This window comes from Bidens hawaiensis, unplaced genomic scaffold, assembly GCF_021521415.1.
Source record: "Bidens hawaiensis isolate Kalapana, Puna unplaced genomic scaffold, B.hawaiensis_p1.1 tig00004109_1, whole genome shotgun sequence".
Taxonomy (NCBI): Eukaryota; Viridiplantae; Streptophyta; class Magnoliopsida; order Asterales; family Asteraceae; genus Bidens; species Bidens hawaiensis.
Genome location: NW_027491243.1, coordinates 1,315,428 through 1,325,278, shown reverse-complemented (window position 1 = coordinate 1,325,278; position 9,851 = coordinate 1,315,428).

The window sequence follows — 9,851 nt, the reverse complement described above, 5'->3', positions numbered from 1 at the left end:
ATTAATTATTATCTGACATATTTATTGAACCGGGTTTTAATAAATAATTTTTATTACTGATCACCATCGAAACCCAACATTGTAAAACAAATAGAGCATTATATGTGTCAGTCAACTACTTTTTTTCTTTTTTTTTATTAAAATAATTTGTGTAGTTTGCATTACTCGGTAATAGGGCTGTAAACGAACCGAATAAACACAAACAAGGCCTTGTTCATGCTCGTTCGTTAAGAAAATAATATGTTCACGAACACTTAACGAACAAGATTTTATGTTCGTGTTCGTTCATTAAGAAAATTAATGTGTTCACGAACACAAACGAACGCAAATAAAATCGGCAGAGCCTAGAGATTGAGACCGATGTATTCTTCAATGTGAATAATGAAAGCTATAAACAAATCGAATGAACACCAACAAGTTCGTTCATTTAACTATAGAAGAACATGGACACTTAATCGAACAAATATTTACGTTCATGTTCGTTTATTTAAAGATAGACACTTGTGTTTGTTTGTTTAAAATCTAAACGAACATAACTGAACAAAGATAAACGAACATGTATGAATAAATGTAAATGAACACAAATATAAACGAACTTAAACGAAAACGCTTAAATGAACACAAATTAACAAATATAAAACCTTTAAGCCGATGACCTATCTAGAAAATATTTAATTATTTTCTATTAATACATAAACGAACATAAAGAAACATACATAAACGAACGTTCATGAACATAAATGAATGAACAGAACATGTGTTCATGTTCATTCGTTTAATTAAACGAACACAAAAAAAATTTTCTTGTTCGTTAATAAACGAACATAAGCGAATTTGAACGGTTCACGAAAGTTCACCGAACGTTCGTTTCATTTACAGGCCTACTCGGTAAAGAGTAATAGTGATACTTGTAATTGACACAATGCATGCATGTAGTGGCACAATTCTAGAAGCAAGCTCCGTGAGTAGCTCTCCTATCTTATCTTATTTCTCTCAGGGTAAGAAAGTCCAAAATTTCCATGCCAAGGTTGAGTATCAACTAACAACGACAGCAATTCAAGTCGTTAAATAAACAAATGAGCATAAATACCACATCAGTCAAATAGTCTAAAACAAATGAGTTTATCTGATTCAGGTTATCTTCTCAAATGGTCGAAGTCGGCTATGGTTTATTAATGGGTCGAGCTCAAATAAAAGTTTGTAAAGGTATATATAATAGTGCAAGCTCCTACTTTAACTGTTTATTGTTCACAAATACATACCTATTTGTTTTTCGGTATTCACCATCAACCAACAATAGTTGTTTTTGAATAATATTTAATCTTTCTCTTTTGGATGTTATTTGTTGGTCACAATTGGATCTTGAACTAGGAAACAAAACAGAAAATATGGACCAGATTTCTACTAACTTTTGTAGTTGTATTTCTTATAAAAACTTATTTGTAGTAGTGGTAGTGGTAGTGGTACATAATCAAATAAACAAACCCCTCTATTTATAGAGTGGGAAACACAAAACTACTTAACACACAAGTTGATCTTACACCCTTATCCTACCCACTTGTTATCTTCTGCAGATTTACTTAAGAAAGCAACCTGAATTTTCAGTCCACTTGGCTTGCAACTTGTTTTATCTTTTCTACTAAACTTTAACCCAAAGTTAAATATGAAAATTGTTTTTACCGGCCGGTAAAAACCGGACTGAACAGTAACATGGAATCAACTAACATTCACCCCCTTGATTCCGTTCTTCAAAGCTGTTAGGTCTTCAACTCCTATCATTTCCCTCATCTCGATAAACTTGACTCTTGGTAAGGCTTTAGTGAAAATATCGGCTTTCTGTTCAACTCTACTCACGTGCTCTATCTTCACCAAATTCTTTTCCACACATTCTCGGATGAAGTAATACTTAGTATCAATATGTTTGCTTCGTCCGTGAAATACTGGATTTTTCATTAACAAGATTGCAGACTCGTTATCCACATGTAGTGTTATAGCTTCCACACTTTTCTCAGTCATCTCTTCTAATAGACTTTTCAACCAGATTGCTTGACAAGCTGTAGCGGTTGCAGCTATAAATTCAGCTTCACAAGATGACAAAGCAACTGTATTTTACTTTTGACTACACCATGCTATCGGACCACCCCCGTAATAGAACACCATTCCTGTTCTACTCTTACCATCCATACGATCAGTCGCATGAGATCTGTCACTGTAGCCTACTAACTTTGCATCTCCATTTTTCTTGTAACGAATCCCGAAATCAATTGTGCCTTTCACATACCTCATCACATGTTTCACAGCTTGTGAATGTGATGTCCTTGGGGACTCCATAAAATGACTAGCTATACCAACCGCACAACTAATATCTAGTCGTGTGTGTGTTAAATATTGAAGACAGCCAATTATTCTTCGATATTCAGTGACATAAACAAACTCTTGATCCTCATCTTTCCCGAGTTTTAGATTTGGGTCCATAGGACATTTTGTAGGATTGCATTCTCACAAATTGCATCTTTGAGAATTCTCGTGGCATAACCTGCTTGCTTCAAAGTAATACCCGTCTTGTCTTGTTTAACTTCTACTCCCAAGTAGTAAGTTAACAATCCCAAATCACTCATTTCAAAGTTGTCTTGCATCTCTCTTTTGAATGCATTTATCTCATCTTTACAAGGCCTTGTGATGATTAAATCATCCACATAAACTCCCACAATTAACGGACCAGCCTTAGCGATCTCTTGTACACGGCATGTTCTCTTGGACAACGAGTAAAACCAAGCAGTTTTAGCGTTGCATCCAGCTTCGAATTCCAAGCTCTCGGAGCTTGTTTCAAGCCATATAAGGCTTTGGATAGCTTATCCATGAGGTGCTCTTTTCCCGGTTTCTCAAATGCTTCAGGATGAGATACATAGACATCTTCTTACAGTTCTCCATTAAGGAATGCGGTTTTGACACCAAGATGGTGAACTTCCCACCCATCTCATGCGGCTAGAGAAAGAAGTAACCGAACGGTTTCCATTCGGGTAACGGAGAAAATACTTCATCATAATCGATACCGTGCTTTTGAACATAGCCCTTTGCTACAAGTCTAGCTTTGTAACGAGTTATGTCACCTTTGGCGTCTCGTTTGGCTTTGTAGACCCACTTTAGACCAATTGGTCTAACACCTTTGGGTGGTTGGACCAATTTCCAAGTGCCATTCTTCTCAATCGAATTTAATTCTTCTTGCATAGCAATTATCCACTCCTTGCTATCTTTGGTCTAACTAAATGAACCCGGTTCTTCATTAAGTAACAGCAGGTCTGGGTCTTCAAATCGAGGTGGGTTAAACGGGATTTGTTGCAATGACTGGGTTCTTGAATAAACATTATTCAGCTGTCGAAAACCCTGGGCAGGGGTGTCATCATAACATGAGCTAAAAATTGGGCTCACATATGATAAACAGGGCTATACATAGCTGTTCGGACTGTTTTGGTCATTAAATGGGCTATCCGGGCTGTCCAAACTGCCTGAATCAGCCTGCTGACTGTTCTGCAAGGGACTGTCATGTTCTGCTGTTGGGCTGCTGGTCACAGTAATAGAACCAGGCCCGCTGTGTTCATTTTGGACAACAGCTATCTCGCTTTGGTTGGGTGAAATCTGGGCTGAACCAAACCCGGTGGTTTGGGCTTCATCTTCAATGGTAAACTCAACCCAATCTTCTTTGTTTGTCTCGAGTTCTTTGACCCATTTCCATGGCTTGCTTTCCTCAAAGCGAACATCCCTACTTACACACACCCGTTTGGTTCTCGGATTGTAATGTCTATAAGCTTTATTTCCCGGTTCACTCCCGAGATACACCATAGATTCACTTCTGTCTGCCAATTTTGTTAACTGAACCGTGGGTACTTTAACATGAGCGGTACAACAGAACACTTTCAAGTGTCCCAAATTCGGCTTTCGTCCTTTTAACGCTTCATATGGGGTCTTCTTTCCCAAAGATTTTGTGGGTGTTCGGTTCAAGATGAAAACAGAATGTTGTACGCCTTCTCCCCACAACCATTGTGGTAGCTTTAATGCCTTCATCATCGATCTTGTCATTCCAAGTATCGTTTGATTTCTTCGTTCAACTACACCGTTTTGCTGCGGTGTATGGTGCGGTTAAGTACCGATTTATACCATCTTCGCTGCACAATTGTTCGAAGTTTGTGGACACAAACTCTCTTCCACGATCCGTTCTGGGCCTTGATTTTATAACCCGTTTCAACTTCAACAGATTTCTTGAACTTAGCAAATGCTTCCAAAGCTTGATCTTTCGACTTTATCATGTATACCAACATGAATCTGCTAAAATCATCAACAAGCAACAGAAAATACTTGTTGCTAGATGGTGTGCAAGGTGTAATAGGACCGCAAAGATCTGCATGTATTAGTTCAAGAGGTTGTTTTGCTCGATACGAGGCATGAGACGGAAATGGGAGCCTTCGTTGCTTCCAGACCAGACAACTTTCACAAAGTTGTGACTTGTGGTTTATGCTTGGAACCCAATCACCAACTTTTCTTGTGTCATCATTCTCATGACATCAAAGTTTAAATGCACGAGACAAGCATACCAAATCCAAGCTGTCTCGTTCATTTTAGAAAATAAACAGGTTGGTAAAACAACATGAAGACACACTTTATAGAGCCGGTTTAGAGACCTCTTGACCTTCATTAACGCCGCACTCGATCGGTCATAGAGTGAGAGATAACCATTCTCAATGTTTGTCATGCATCCAACCTCATCAAATTGCCCAAGACTCAATATGTTATTACATAAATCTAGAATGTAATAAACATTAGTTATGAGTCTTTGATCGCCATTTTTACATTGAAGAAGAATCGACCCTTTGCCTCTGATTTCAACTGCCGAACCATCTCCAAACTTTACACGCCCTATCGTTTTTTCATCGAGTTCACTAAAGTAAATTCGTTCACCGGTCATGTGGTTGCTTGCACCATTCTCTAAGTACCAAACGCCTTTCTCGATACTGTCTTTGGCATATTCACTAGGAAACACCTTTTCTTCATTCAACATTAACAAATCTTGTGGAGACTTTACCATTAGTAAAGTAGCATCATCATCCTCCCTTGCCAAATTAGCTTCGCCTTCAGTTCTTCTCGAAGCCCGACAATCGGCTACAAAGTGACCAAGCCTGCCACAGTTGTAACACCTATTGCCATTTTGATCAGCCTGTTCTGGCCTTTGATTATTATTCGAGGGATGTCTACCTCCTCGTCCGCAGCTGCCAAGTCTACCGCGACCTCGACCACGACCACGGTGATTGATCGGAGCTAATCCTCGACCTCTGCCGACTTGTTTCGTCTCAGATCTGTGCTTCTCTTGCCAATCAGATCTGGTTAGTAATAACTGACCTGAAGAGTCTTTGGCTGCTCCAATGGGTTTGATACGTTCTTCGTATGCTTTGAGTCGTCTGACGATCTCTTCAAATGGCATAGTATTCAGGTCAGAATACTGTTCTATTATAGCAACAATAGGAAGAAATCTGGTTTGTGCAAAAGTCAACAACTTCTTTACTAGCACTTTTTCTTTAATCGTCGTTCCAAGTGTTTGGAACTTGGACACGATCCCACCAATCTTGCTAGAATAATCATCAATGCTATCAGCCTCCTTCATGCTCAATAATTCAAACTCTAGGTTAAGAGTTTGAATCCGACCTTTTTGTACCCTTTCAGCACCAAGATACCGAACTTTAAGGGCGTTCCACACGTCCTTAGCCTCCTTGTGACATGCAACTTGCAACAAGATGTCTTCCGGCAGCGCTTGGAAGATGGAAGCCCTTGCTTTCTTCCTGACTTTGACATCCACGTCATCTCCTTCAGGTGGTTCTATGGCATCCCATATTCCTTGGGCATCCATGAACGACTCCATCTTGATAGCTCAAGAGGTATAGTTCATTATACTTAGTAACGGACATTGATACGATGTTGTTCCCCCAACTTCTCTGATTGTAACAGCTGCTGAAACTGAGTTTCGATCTGCGGTGGTACTGCTGTTGCTGCTTGAATCAGCCATACGGAGTGCTGGTCAGATTCGTTTTTTATCAGATTCTGGGCTGGAATAGGGGTTATGGCTGGTGAACAGGCCGACACCTTCGACCTATGTGATTGGTGGTGGCTGTAGTGTTTTTCTGGACCAGTTTAACAGTTGGTTGGATCAATGAGCAAGGCTCTGATACCAATTGTTGGTCACAATTGGATCTTGAACTAGAAAATCAAAACAGAAAATATGGACCAGATTTCTACTTACTTTTGTTGTTGTATTTCTTATCAAAACTTATTTGTAGTAATGGTAGTGGTACATAATCAAATAAACAAACTCCTCTATTTATAGAGTGGGAAACACAAAACTACTTGACACACAAGTTGATCTTACACCCTTATCCTACCCACTTGTTATCTTCTGCAGATTTACTTAAGCAAGCAACCTGAATTTTCAGTCCACTTGGCTTGCAACTTGTTTTATCTTTTCTGTTAAACTTTAACCCAAAGTTAAATATGAAAACTGTTTTTACCGGCTGGTAAAAACCGAACTGAACAGTAACACGGAATCAACTAACATTATTCATAATCAAGTCACGCACATAATTAATTACATGTATCGACTCCTGCCTATTAAAAACACATTTACTAAACGAAAGAAGTGCAGGATCAAGTTGCTAGTGTCCTCAAACATTTCTGTTACTCTGTTTGGCATCTAGTAACCAAAGCAAAAGCACACCATAATTAGTTGGTTCTAGTTGTCACACTTTCCATGACCATGTGTGAAGAACTTAAAACACATTTAGCTAAAAAAGGATATACTTACCAGCTACCTAAATATTATTATAATGCTACCTATATATGTATATTTTTTTCCATCATGATTCCTTCTTTGATTTGCTATTGGACTGTTTAAACAAAAAACGGTAATGGATTCAGTATTTACCTTTTCTGTATCATGGGAAGCTATTTCGATTGGGTGAGCAACGTCATTTAGCTCAAATGATGAAATCTTATTTAGCGTCATAACACGATGCCTTGATGGATGCTTTAAATAATAAAAAGCAGTTAGTGCAACTGAAACTGTCAAAGCTAACAGTTTATTACGATATACGACCTATATCAGTTACATGAGTATAATCGATTTGTAAATGTAACATATTGAGAATGAATTAGGAGTGAGCATATTTAGGTCCGGAGTCTGGACCGAAAAACCCGAGAAAACCGATCCTAAATACCTGAATCCGAACCGACCCTACAGTTCCTTGTTTTATTTCTATCCTCAAAACTCATAATTTTCGGTTTCGGGTCGGGTCATCAGTCCTAAACACTCAAATCCGGGTTAAACCCCAGTAACCGAGATGATTCGCGTTAAGACTTTGCACTGGAATTGAAAAGAGGGTGAATGTGATTTATTGTGTTTTAGATACTTGAGCTATAATCAGTACAAGAGCCTACATTCCTGAGCCCCAATAATGTTAACAAATACTTCCTTTATTGCGTTAAAAAAATACTTTCTTTCCATTTTATTTGACATTCGTCATCTTTTTAAACAAATTGAACCTACATCCTCAGTTCCTCACTACCAAAAAACAATTAAGTTTACCTGATAAAAAGATAAAGCCACAGTGGGTACACCCATTGGACCATTATAAAATCATGTGTGCTAAGCAAAACAAAGGTCCTACCATGGTAACTGTTTAAGGAAAGAAGAAAAAAGAGAAACCGCCACCCCCAATGAAGCATTATACCACCGTGAAGTCACAAGAACTCAAACATCTTTGTCACACCCCAACCTAAGGCGGAAATGCCGGGGTGCGAACCGTTGGTTCACAGCTCACAAAGTACTATCATACAATTTAAATATGACAATATCTAATTATTTATTTCTCACAAAATTTCAATCAAGTACATGAAGTTTAATAAATTACTAAAATAGTACACAAATATTCTTTTATTTCATTAACTAAGGTCACTCTAAATGTTTCTTCATCTTAGCTTCAACCAAATGATAACCTGCAAATGCGTACAAAATAATATAGATTTGTTAAGACGAGGTTGAGTGAGAAAAGTCACAAGTTTTGACACTAACAATAATGTATAAGTAAAATGAGCAAAACTGATATTGTAAGTATAAATCAATCAAGCCATGAGCAAATAATTGTGTCAGTTGACCATTGCCTTGCGAATCGGGCATTGGCTACTATGACTAGCATTTGCAAATGTGGGTGTTGGTTGACTATTGCCATGCGAATTTCACTTTGGCTACTAAGATGGCGTATGATCATACTATAATGTGATTATGATAGACCTCTCTGAATGCGATAAAGTAAACAATTACACAATTAAGCAATTAGCATTTAATTGATAACACACAACACTTACAGTTTGCTTGTTCGAATAATATATAATATGTAAATACTTATAGGTACACAAGTTTCCTCAAAACGTTTAAAACCTCTAAAAAGTGGGGAATGACTTCCCACCTTGATGATTAAGCCAATAAACCGAGAGATAAAATAAACGAACAAAGTTAATGTGACAAGTGTTCTGATCCAACCAGACTTGAGACTTATATAAAATAGAATAGAGTCAAAACCGAGAACATAGCCTCTAGAATCAATCAAAACGGATGTATAGAACTCCGGCTATGAGGTTTTCAATAAATAAGCGAACTAGTACTGACCAGAATCTGAACAGCGAGTCAGAAGTTGGGTTTTGGTCAGTACATTCAAAATATCAAGATAAAACTAAAAGTCTTCTGGATTGAAAGTTAATTCTGATTGGAAGATATAGTAATTGAAAATTCATTAAAATTGACTTTTATACCCCTAAACGGATTTGAAAGCAATTTACCGACAAAGTCCATCAATCAATAAAATTGATTGAGGGATATTGTTAGTTAGATAAAAACCAACGTTTTTCGTGAAGACAACTTACCCAAACGATGAACAGAATAAGAGATAATCGAGGTTAAAGTGGTCTTAAGCATCAAAGTCAAACCGTAGATGAAAGAATTTGAACAATCTTTATGAAATTGATAAAGAAGAAGGATAATTTCGAGATTAGGGGATGGTGGCTGATAATTTCAGTAGTTTTTAGGGTTTAGAGGTGCATTTTTATTTAGTATAATGAATTATAACTTGTTTATTAAGTAATCCACTAGATTAGGAAACAAAATAAGCTATTAATGAGAAAATCGGGTACAATAACTAAAATAATTCGGCTTGAACAACAAGAAAACGACTTGGGATCTACAATAACATTTCTTGAAGTTTAAGTTTCTTTAATTTAATCGAAAATAGGAAAGAATTGGCAAAATTAGTCCATGTAGTTCCCGAAAATGCATTTTAACCATTTAAGCGATTTTTAGAGTTTCTAAGGACTATTTGGCATGAGTGAAAGTTATGAAAGTATAAAATAAGTTAAACCAAGTTAAATACCAATAAATACAAGTTTTAAATAGTTTGAAATATCCGAATTACATTTCCGAGTCAGTTTAAACATAAACGAATACAACTACGAAGAATCGGAGATGCTACATCTTTGGCTGTACTGAATCTTTTTTTTTATTATTATTATTTTTTATTTTGGACACTCTATTCTACAAGTAGTTTGATATTGTAGCTTCGTCATCTTCATCATTCTCGGTCTCGGCCCATTACCCGTTGAATACCTAACCGAAACTTAGATCAACAAAACCCAAAATGAATATGTCGGTCCTATCTTCGGTTCTAGTTTTCATATAATTTCGATTCCCGGTGGGGTCAGGTTCAAAACTCGATTTTGAACACCTGTGAGGAAACATTAATCTTTATGCGTTAACATCATCA